At 42.8% G+C, this 11,717-nt stretch overlaps 1 long non-coding RNA gene across 1 annotated transcript; it reads left to right on the top strand.

Moving 5' to 3' along the window:
• The first annotated feature begins 2,875 nt into the window (after positions 1 to 2,875).
• LOC118494109 lies at positions 2,876 to 9,478 on the top strand. The gene is made up of 3 exons (XR_004896166.1): positions 2,876 to 2,981; positions 3,030 to 3,034; positions 9,467 to 9,478. It is a non-coding gene; the product is annotated as an uncharacterized LOC118494109 (long non-coding RNA).
• The last annotated feature ends 2,239 nt before the right edge of the window (positions 9,479 to 11,717 follow it).

Here is an 11,717-nt window from a genome sequence, read left to right as displayed (position 1 = left end):
TTGGTCAGTGGGGAAGATGGAAATGCTAACGGTAGTTGCATCATCTGGAGTCCCCGAATCCCATAAACCCACTCTGAGGTGAAATGAGTCTGGTTAAACACAACATTTCTTTTTTTAGAGCAGCCTGAAAAAGAGTTAAAATATAGCTTTAATTGGACATTTTCAAAGCCTTTAATTTTAAAATCCTACATCAGAATGGAGCGATATTACTGGAATCTGTACAGTCTGGGGGTGGTGTGCTATCACCCTGAGGTGAAATGAGTCCGTCTAAACAGGAGGTGTCGTTTTTAGTGCAGCCTGAAAAAGAGTTAAAATATGGCTTTAAAGGCATATTATGCAGTTTCCGTTTTTGTCAAACAGCTACCCCTAGAGTCACTGTGGAGTATGCGTAATGTTACTCTTGTAAATACCACTCACGCAGAGCTGTCTCTGCACTCATGGTCTGATCCCCTCCCCCCTGTAAGACTGGTCTTATTATCAACCATGGATGAATCAACAACTTCGTAAATTAGATTAGATTCAACTTTGTCATTGTGCAGAGTACAAGTACAAAGACAACGAAATGCAGTGTGCGTCTAACCAGAAGTGCAAAAAAAGCAGAAAAGTGCAAGGTGATACAAAGTATAGGCAGGTGGTGGTAAAAACTGACATACAACAAGCAAGCGCAATAACATACAACATAGAATGCAAGCAAGTTTACTTGACATGTTGATAAAATGTCAGGAGTACAGTCTTCAAGTTGGCCTTATTAAAGTCTCCTGTGATTATGTTAACACCATTGCATTGGGCCTGCTGCTGTTTGTTTATGGTGTCCAGCAGGAGAGAGAGCGCCTTGTTTACATTGGTGTCGGGTGGAATATACACAGACGTAATGATCATTACTGTTAGCTCTCTCGGGAAAAAAAAAGGCCAGCATCTTACAGACATGTACTCGAGGTCAGGGGAACAGCGTTTATCTATAATTGTCGCGTTATTACACCAGTTTTCATGCATGTACATACAAAGTCCCCCTCCTCTGCTCTTACCGGAGTCTCAGTCCTGTCCCAGCGGAGCAGAGTGCGGCCTGCCTAGCTGCATGCTAGCATCGGGTATCCCCGGGTGAAGCCAGGTTTCAGTGATAACATAGCGATTTCCAGCAAGTTGTAATTCTAAGTCGTCTGTTTTATTCACCAGGGATCTGGCATTGGAAAGATACAGGCTCGGTAGAGGTGACTTGTGTGCTATGCTAGCTTTAGCATAACACCGGACCTGCGGCCCCGCTATTCCTCTCCCTCCTCCATCTGTGCCGCCTCCTAGACCCGACAACAATCCACGAAGAGCCTGGTGGTCTCTCTATGTCGTCTGGGATGTTGTGCGTATAATGAAAGATACTCAAAATAGATATCTGGTGCTGGGCACCGATGTCCAAAAGGTTCTGGCGGGTGTAGCGGATGTTCCTAGAACCGACAGAAGTAAAGCAATTTGTGATTCTCGCGAGATTAAGCGGGGCGCCACCTCCCATACTTGCATTGTTGGTTTTCTCAGAGGCGTCCCCCACCTGCTTTGCTATTGGGGTGATTCGCCCTACTACGAGTTTGTTTACCATCAAAATGACTTTGAAGCTGTTATATTGAGGTACACATCTTGCATAATGTGCCTTTAATTAGCAGCCTGAAAAATAATTAAATACCCGAGTGACAGTCTAGCGATAGTCTAGCTAGCTGTCTTAATTTACCCTGCAGAGATCTGAGGAGCAGTCAATAATAGTCCTCATAAATCCAGCGAATCTAAAATTCCAAAGAAGGGCGGAAGGATACGGAAAATACATGTATCTGGAGCAATCCTGGAAGTATAACGTGAAGAATATAGACTACGGTAAGTTAAATACACAAAAAATACAATAAAGGAATGTTAAAAATAGAAGTACAGAAAAATGTTAAAAACAAAATATTTAAAATTAAAGCCACAAAGCTAAACAGAAATCTTTTGAGTCCAGATTTTTTTTGATTTTTTTTTAATGTGTTGATATATATTTAAAAGTTACTGTCTCCAAACAAGTACAAATCAGAAAACAAAGTGACTGAAAGAGGAATGCGATAATGGACAACAACTTAGAGTTTACGCAAGAGTGCAGAAAAAAAAACACACAAAAATGGCCAAAAGGAAAACAAAATTTAATTTTGTATATATACACATGATCTAATAAGACATACATAAAATAATTAGGCAAAACACATATAGGCTGTTCATCTACTTTATCACATTACATCTGACCACTTCATGTTTCATGTTCTAAGAAGCCAATTATCCACCTTTAAATATGACTGAGCCTCTGACATGGAAGATTACTGTGAGAGAAGGTGACTTTCAGAAGGATGTTTAAGGCTTAAGCATGAAATGACTACAAAATAAAAACCTCAGTAGACAAAACATTTCATTAAAACTTGTGTGTGAGACAAATACTGTATATGTCAAAATCTAAGCTTTGTCTAGCTGCTCTCCCAAGCCACGCCGTTTACAGACAGACAGTTAGGCAGCATTCAACTCAAGTGTGTTTTATTGTCATTTCAACCATATACACGAAATGTTTCACCGTGGCTGAAGTGGTTACACAATTAAAAATAAATAAAAACGACATATAAAAATGACATACGAAACAGGCTACATTTAGTGCACAGACATATGCTCCGTAAAGTTCAGCTAACACATAGCTACGAGCATTAGCGTTTGGTGGGCTTTAAACACAGAGTATAAACTTATATATTTGCATGGAATGTAGAATGGTCAGCATTTAACAGTCACAAACTCCACCAGCAATTAGCAGTTAGTTGGATACAAGCACCAGTCCGTGTTAACACAGCCCTCCTCCACTAGTCTTACCCGGCGACAGAGCAGCCAGCCTGGTAGCTGGATAGTCCAGTACAGCAATGTTTCCACAACAACAAAAACACAGCAGTATCTGAACTCGCATTGGGAGTTTCGTTCAAGTTGGATGTAGTCCAGTTTGTTGTCTAATGAGCGGACACTTGCAAGCAGGATTGATGGAACAGCTAGCGTTAGCTTTCCACCAGCACTCGTTACGTGTTCCCCGCTGATGATGTCCCTTTACCGGCCAGAGGCATCAAGCAACACCGCTGGTCTCCATAGCAGGCGAGCGAAGCTGTGTCGAGTATTCCGTCTGTAATAAAGTGTCCTGCATATTCTCTGATCTGTACCAATGTATCCCGGTGGTACACGTGTGCTGTAGTTTGAATGCACATAATTGTTGTTCTAAAATTTTCTTCGGGATGAATAAATCCATCCATCTATTTAAAAGTTTTCTGCTGAGAAGGGAGTAGCGAAAATTCAAGATGGCTGACACTCGTTTTGGTTAGGGAATCTTCGGAGAAAGATGACAGTCCAACCCCCTATGGGCGGGTTGAAAATATGCAGAAGTAGCTCCTACTACAGGCTGTAGTCCATTGCCTCTAGGCAAAAAATCTTCTGATGATGCAAAAATCGTCGTTTTACGTCATCGGAAGATTTTTTCCAGACCCACAATACAGAGTTCTCTGGTCTCAGGGGGACATGAGGGAGGGAAGCACGGTCATTCAAAAATACTACAGTGTTTCTACTGATACAAAGCTTAATGCTAAATCGGTGAAGTATCCCTTTCAGATTTCTGCACACAAAACATGTAGTTTATAAAATCTGATGTTTTATTCAAAATGAAACTAGCCAACAATATAAAGGCCTACAAGTCCCGGGGCCCATTTCAGAAAGCAGGTTTAGTGAAAACTCTGAGTTTGTTAACCCTGAGGTGAGGGAAACTCTAAGTTTTCTGTTTCAGAAAGGGAAGTTAATCAAACCTGAGAGAGAGGGGTAACTCCAGCCCACTTCAGAAAGAGAGGTAACTTAACTTCAGAGTCAGTTACTATGGTAACTGAGCCTGTGAACCTAACCTGGTCGGGAGCAGTTTTTCTTCTCTCAGTCTCCTCCCTCTGACTCAGCGCTCTTTCATTTCCTCATTCATTCATTCATTCAGTCTGTATCAGGCTCATTTTAGCGGTTTGTTATCTACATGAATAAAAAAACAGGGCTGTTTTATTAACTGTGTTAGGCAGACTATGAAACGGTTTTTTTTCCTCAAAACTGGCCTTTCCTTTTTTCGACGATCCCGTTGATGAAGAAGCTGTATTACTTCGCAGGGAGTTAAAGTTGTCGGGGGATGATATTGAGGCCCCGACTATAGATGTATTTTCATTTCCAGATAACTGTCTATTTGAGCGGTGTGATAAAGGTCCTGTCACTTTTGGATGGCACATGGTAAACCTACTCAGGTCACCAAGAACTCTGACAATTAATTTGCAGTCACACTTTTATACATATCATTCAGTAAATCTGTTACCAAAAATACCACATTACATTGGTTTAGTTTAGTCAGTTCAGTTTATTCATTTCAGTCATTTCTATTTTTCAACAAACTTACTTAACCATTATTTCGAACTCTTTCTCCTCTCCAGTCCCTGGGTCTGAACCAGAGCTGAGGCAAAGTGCTGCTTCATATAGGGCCTACAGCACACAGGTGCAAGATACCATGTATCGGGGTCATAGGTGAGGGTAGATTTTCTAGTTGAAAATGTGTGTAAGTTTCTGTGTTTTCTAAAGTAAGATTAGTGGAAAATGATTTTTTCAAGAGTCTGTTATTTGTTTATTGTAGAAACTAGCAGTGAAATTCTAAATGTGTAAATGGTAACATAATTGAGAGATAATTGAAACAATTAAGAGTTGGTTGGTCTAGTAGGAGGGGCTTAACATATATAAGCCTCTGGCCACCTAAGCATGGGGGGTCAGTCTGAGGGTGACTACAATCCAGACAGGTGATGTGAATTTTGCTAGTGAAAACCTTGTGTAAAAAGATATTTTTTTCTAAAGACCACTGTCTTATAGGGGTTTAACTCCAGGTGGTTCTGACTGCACCATTGGGCCAGCTGTTCCATCTCCTGTCTTTAAGCAGACTCATCACCATCCTGGATCAAACCAATTACAGTGGTGTCATCTGCAAACTTCAGTTTTACAGGCGGGTTCTTTGATGTGCAGTCATTAGTGTAGAGGGAGAAGAGCAGTGGGGAGAGGGCACACCCCTGTGGGGCGCCAGTGATGATGGACCGGGTTTTGGATGAGATGCTGCCTGTCAGTCAGGAAACTGATGATCCACTGACAGGTGGAGGCAGTCACTGAGATCTGGGAAAGCTTCTGATGTAGGAGTTCAGGGATCATGGAGTTGAACGCTGAGCTGAAGTCCACAAACAGGATCCTGGCATACGTCCCTGGGGAGCCGAGGTGGTGCAGGCTGTATTGCAGTCCCATATGGACAGCATCATCCGCAGATCTGTTTGCCCTGTAGGCAAACTGCAGGGAGTCCAGCATGGGTCCTCTGATGTCCTTCAGGTGGCTCAACACCAGTCTTTCAAAGGATTTCATGACCACAGATGTCAGGGCGACAGGCCTGTAGTCATTTAGTCCCGTGATGGAGGGTTTTTTGGGGCACTGGGATGATGGTGGAGCATTTGAAGCAGGAGGGCACTTCACACAGTTCCAGGGACCGGTTAAAGATCTGCATGAAGATTGGCGCCAGCAGTTCAGCACAGACTCGCAGACAAGAGGGGGACACACCATCAGGTCCTGGAGCCTCTTGATCTTCTGCTTCTGAAATAGCCGGCACACATCCTTCTCGCAGATTGTTAGCGTAGGTGGGGGGAGGGGGTTGGGTGTTGAGTGAAAACAAATTGTGCGTGAGAGTTGTGATAATGGGTGCTTTTCAACTCTGCAGTAACAGTCGTTCAGGTCGTCAGCCAGTCTGGGATTTTCTGCAGGGTGGGGGGATGGTCTTTTGCAATCTGTGATCTTTTGCAGGCCTTTCCAAACTGATGCAGGGTCATTGGCTGAGAGATTCTTTTTTAGTTTCTCAATGTAGCTTCTTTTGGCTACCCTGATCTCCTTTGTCAGCTTGTTCCTGGCCTGCTTAAATAGGTTCCAGTCCCCACTTCTGTAGGCTCCTCCTCCTCTTCTTTGGCTTGACATAGTTTCCTAAGATTAGGAGCAACCTGATCTCATAGAATTCCGTGAAATGAACATGGCCCCTTAAAGTGCCCATATTATGAAAAAATCACTTTTTCTGGGATTTGGGGTGTTATGTTGTGTCTCTGGTGCTTCCACACACATACAAACTTTGAAATAAATCCATCCATGCTGTTTAGAGTGAGATACGGTTTCTGAATGTGTCCTGCCTTCAGTCTCTGGGTGAGCTGTTCAAAATCGGCACGGCTTGTGACGTCACAAGCCGAAACGAGCAGGCTAACCGCAACCATTAGCTCGTAACGTTAGCATGCTAACGCTAATGCTAACGCTAGCATGCTAACACTAGCAGGCTACCTCATTCTCAATAGCAAAGCACTGCTACAACACACACAAGTTCACCATAATCTACAAAAGAACTACTTCCATGTGCGTCCTCATTTAGAAGATAATCCTGCCTTGTAACTGACCGAAGTTGTAGAAACAGCCTTTCTTTTACTGTCTATGGAGCTAGCTAGCTGACATGATCTACATCTGAGCTATTGGGCATGTGCGAGTGCAAACAAAGATAGTACAGAAGAAGAAGAAGAAAAGAGGTCTCACTCTGTAGCTAAAACAGAGACCAGCTGAAAAGAGGATCTGCAGCAGTGAGAGAGAGTGGTGCAGTACAACAAAAAAATGGTGTTTTTTGAAAATTAAACCATGTAAACTTATTCTGGTACAACCTTAAAATACAATTATGAACCTGAAAATGAGCATAATATGGCTGCTTTAACTCAAAATCTGTGGCAGTTTCACGGAATCGCCGAAAATTCCGTGACGGGCTCACGGCTCTGATGCCTATGTAAGTCAATGACCGCATCATCCGTGGTCTACGCACAGATTCCCTGATCACAGCACGTTTCTTTCTGCCAGACAGGCTGCTGCACAAAAGCTGTATAGCTTTGCTATTATTGGTATTTTTAGCCCAATAACCGCGGTTTTAATCAACATTTATTCACCAGATCTTGTCATGGTTTATTTGTATTTCTTTTAATGTTATTATTTCAGTCTATTTCGGCCAGGGAAGCTGGATTGCTTTTTCGTTTATTGATATTTTTAAAACTATAATGCTATATCTATCCATCCATCCATCCATCTTCGTCCGCTTATCCGGTGTCGGGTCGTGGGGAGAGCATCTCCAGCAGGGGACCCCAAACTTCCCTTTCCCGACCCACATTAACCAGCTCCGACTGGGGGATCCCGAGGCGTTCCCAGGCCAGTTGGAGATATAATCCCTCCACCTAGTCCTGGGTCTTCCCCAAGGCCTCCTCCCAGCTGGACTTGCCTGGAACACCTCCCTAGGGAGGCACCCAGGAGGCATCCTTACCAGATGCCCGAACCACCTCAACTGGCTCCTTTCGACGCGAAGGAGCAGCGGCTCTACTCCGAGCTCCTCACGGATGACTGAGCTTCTCACCCTATCTCTAAGGGAGACGCCAGCCACCCTCCTGAGGAAACCCATTTCGGTCGCTTGTACCCTGGATCTCGTTCTTTCGGTCATGACCCAGCCTTCATGACCATAGGTGAGGGTAGGAACGAAAACTGACCGGTAGATCGAGAGCTTTGTCTTCTGGCTCAGCTCTCTTTTCATCACAATGGTGCGATAAATTCAATGTAATACCGCACCCGCTGCGCCGATTCTACGACCAATCTCCCGCTCCATTGTCCCCTCACTCGCGAACAAGACAGCAAGGTATTTGTACTCTTTCACTTCGGGTAAGGACTCATTCCCTACCTGGAGAAGGCACTCCATCGGTTTCCTGCTGAGAACCATGGCCTCAGATTTAGAGGTGCTGATCCTCATCCCAGCCACTTCACACTCAGCTGCGAACCGATCCATTGAGTGCTGAAGTTCACAGGCTGATGATGCCATCAGGACCACATCATCTGCAAAGAGCAGCGATGAGATCCCCAGCCTACCGAACTGTAACCCCTCACCACCCCGACTACGCCTCGATATGCTGTCCATAAATATTACAAACAGGATTGGTGACAAAGCGCAGCCCTGGCGGAGGCCAACCCTCACCTAAAACGAGTCCGACTTACTGCCGAGAACCCGGACACAGCTCTCGCTTTGGTCGTACAGAGATTGGATGGCCCTGGGAAGAGACCCATATCTCATCACCCCATACTCCCGCAGCACCTCCCACAGTATCTCCCAGGGGACCCGTTCATACGCCTTCTCCAAATCCATGAAACACACTGTGACAACCTGAAATCATCACCAGGTTTCACCACCTGTATAAAACCGGGAAACACCTATTTGAGACTGACTGACTAGACTCTGTGAGTTATTAAATCTTCCTCTGACTTTTTGTTTTGTTTTTGAGCCTGAGAAACTGACCAGCTTTATTTTTTTCTCATTGTCAGCACTGGTCTGGACTTAATTGTGATTTTGTTTGTATGGGACTGCAACTAATTTGTGTTTTTGAGATTGTGGTTTAAATGTGCAGAAAACCCGAAGTGGAATTCTGAATTTTGGATTGTGCTTCATCTCTGCTTGTGTTTTTGTGTGAAATCCAAATACACTATATTTTGTTTTGTACTAGTTTTTGAGTTATGGTGTTTATTGCTTTTATGGTCATTCATTGGGGAAGATGCACATCCTTTGTGACATTCGATTTAAAAAGAAACAATAACTAACTTGTATCTTACTGTCAGGAGAGAGACCTGGCTGGCACCCCAAACAAAAGATAAATCATTTAAACTTGAGCCAAACTGTCACAACACGTGACACTTTTTGAAAAGGGGGACCACCACCCCGGTCTGCGACTCCTTAGGCACCGTCCCAGACTTCCACGCAATGTTGAAGAGGCGTGTCGACCAAGACAGCCCCTCCACACCCAGAGCCTTGAGCATTTCTGGACGGATCCTCTCAATCCCTGGGGCTTTTCCACTGTGGAGTTGTTTGACTACATCTTTGACTTCCGCCTGGGAAATTGACAACAATCCCTCATCATCCTCCAGGTCTGCCTCTAACATAGAGGGCGTATTAGTCTGATTCAGGAGTTCCTCAAAGTGCTCCTTCCACCGCCCTATTACCTCTTCAGTCGAGGTCAACAGCGTCCCATCCTTACTGTACACAGCTTGGATGGTTCTCCGCTTCCCCCTCCTGAGCAACATATATTTAGATATTATGCATTTCTTTATTTTAGTAATATTATTTTGGTCATATTACCGGTGAAATATTACAGTATGCTGTAGGACAGAACACGATATAATCCGAGCTTCCGATTTCTTGCCGATTTCCCACAATGCAATGCGGGCATTCATTTCAGAGAATCAGACAACGATCAGCTGCTCTTTACCGTCAGTATCGCTTCAATGTACATAAATATAATCAGTGGTTTAGTCACCAGCAACAACACGTTGCTCTGTTTTGTTCTAGTAAGTTATACACCGTAATAATGTTTAAAACAATCAGCTGAAGACTCCGGAAGTGACGCAGTAATTACCGCACGGCGTCTGTGAAAGTATGCTGCATGTTGTAGCCTACGTGAGAATTTGTACAAAAAATATACCAATAATGAAAAAATAGTGTTTTATGCTTATGTTTAACTTATTAGCATTTGTTTTGACTTGTTCTGTTGTTAAAAACAAAAAATAAACTACTTACAAAGAGAAGCATTTTTTATTTTATTTTCCATGCATCGTTATTTAAAAATGCAATTTTCTAATTTTGTGGTTGATGAATGCTAATAGTAAAGATTAAAGGGAAGAAAAACATGAGCATATGTTTGTATGGGACTTACTTTGATTTAACATCACGCAGCGTTATTAGTTGTTTTAGATAAATTACTTATTTTAGTTCAATTTTTTATTAGCACCATTTATCATTCAGACATACAGAACAGATTTCACAATATGAACCTGGTAATATTGGATGGTGCACAGAACAGAGAAACACAAAATGAGCAAATAACTGACTTTTTGAAATATAACATATTACATTGTTGGGTGGCTGGGAATGGTGGACCCAAATGTAGGGAGAGGCAGGCAGGCAAGAGAAAGTTGGCATAGAGGATTTATTGAAACCAAAAAACACAGCACAGAAGCTGGAAAAAACACAGGAAAAGAATCACCAGGAAAAACTCACAAAAGAACGCAGGGAGGGAAATGAACACATGCAGGCTGGCCGGGCACGGACACAGACACAGACACAGACACAAACTGATACTAGTGGATACACACTGACTACACGAGGACACAAAACAATCTGACACCAGACAAAAGAAACACAGGGGCTAAATAAACTAGGTAACGAGAAGATGCAAGACAGGTGACACCAGGGCTGGGGAACAGGCGGAGCACATCAGACAATCACACAGGCGGGAAAACAAGGGAAGTAAATTGGACGAGAAAAGACAGAAAACCAGACTACCAAAATAAAATAGGAAACAGGAACAACCGACACAAACATGAAATCAACTAAACACAGAAACTTGACACAACACAACAGAGAACAGAGAACACAATAATTAAGCCTTAAATTTTTATTTTTTATTTTTATCCTGGATCGGAAGGGTCCGATATTGGCCAGTGACAGACCTGGATGTGTACGGTATCACCCTGAGGTGAAAAGAGTCTGACTTAACAGGACGTTTGGTTTTTAGAGCAGCCGGAAAAAGAGTCCCGACATGGCTTGAATTCCCAGCCCAAATACAGCCAAAGCATAGCTTTATTCGGACGTTTAAGCCTTGAATTTTTAAAATCCTGGATCGGAAGGGTCCGATATTGGCCAGTGACAGACCGGGATGTGTACGGTATCACCCTGACGTGAAAAGAGTCTGACTTAACAGGACGTTTGGTTTTTAGAGCAGCCGGAAAAAGAGTCCCAACATGGCTTGAATTCCCTGCCCAAATACAACCAAAGCATAGCTTTAGTCGCACGATTAAGCCTTGAATTTTAAAATCCTGGATCGGAAGGGTCCGATATTGGCCAGTGACAGACCTGGATGTGTACGGTATCACCCTGAGGTGAAAAGAGTCTGACTTAACAGGACGTTTGGTTTTTAGAGCAGCCGGAAAAAGAGTCCCAACATGGCTTGAATTCCCAGCCCAAATACAGCCAAAGCATAGCTTTAATCGCAAGTTTAAGACTTGAATGTTAGGATTAAATAAAGGGGGTCCCGATGACTTACGAATTGCACCGGGACCCTAAGTGCACAAACTACAAACAGCAGCCAAAACACTAGGGTCCCCCCGTCCCCCATCAAGGTCTCCCCTAAAGGCAAAATCAAATCTCCACTCAATGGTTGATGAATATATACAGGTAAGTATTATTAATACATTTGAAATATGCAATAAATTGCTGAAATCTCCACTCAGTGGCTCATAATAGTGTTATCTTACTTTAAACCTGTAGTGAATTGCTGGAAAAATCCTATGTGTACTGTACATAAATGGTTTGTATAATGATGTATTACATCTTAAATATACAGGCAAATAAATTGCTTAAATCCCCATTCTCTTAGGTCTCAGGTAAGTAACATATAGTGTATCAATATTGTGAATTATCTGATCTTTATATAATACTGTACCTATATATATATATATATATATATATATATATATATATATAACTTATGTTTTGTTATTTCTCAGGTGAGTATTAACAACATACTGCTGTATCACAGGTA

The sequence above is a fragment of the Sander lucioperca genome, chromosome 21 (assembly GCF_008315115.2).
Source record: "Sander lucioperca isolate FBNREF2018 chromosome 21, SLUC_FBN_1.2, whole genome shotgun sequence".
Taxonomy (NCBI): domain Eukaryota; kingdom Metazoa; phylum Chordata; class Actinopteri; order Perciformes; family Percidae; genus Sander; species Sander lucioperca.
The sequence above is the reverse complement of the archived record's forward strand: the minus strand, read 5'-3'. Positions and strand labels throughout refer to the sequence as shown.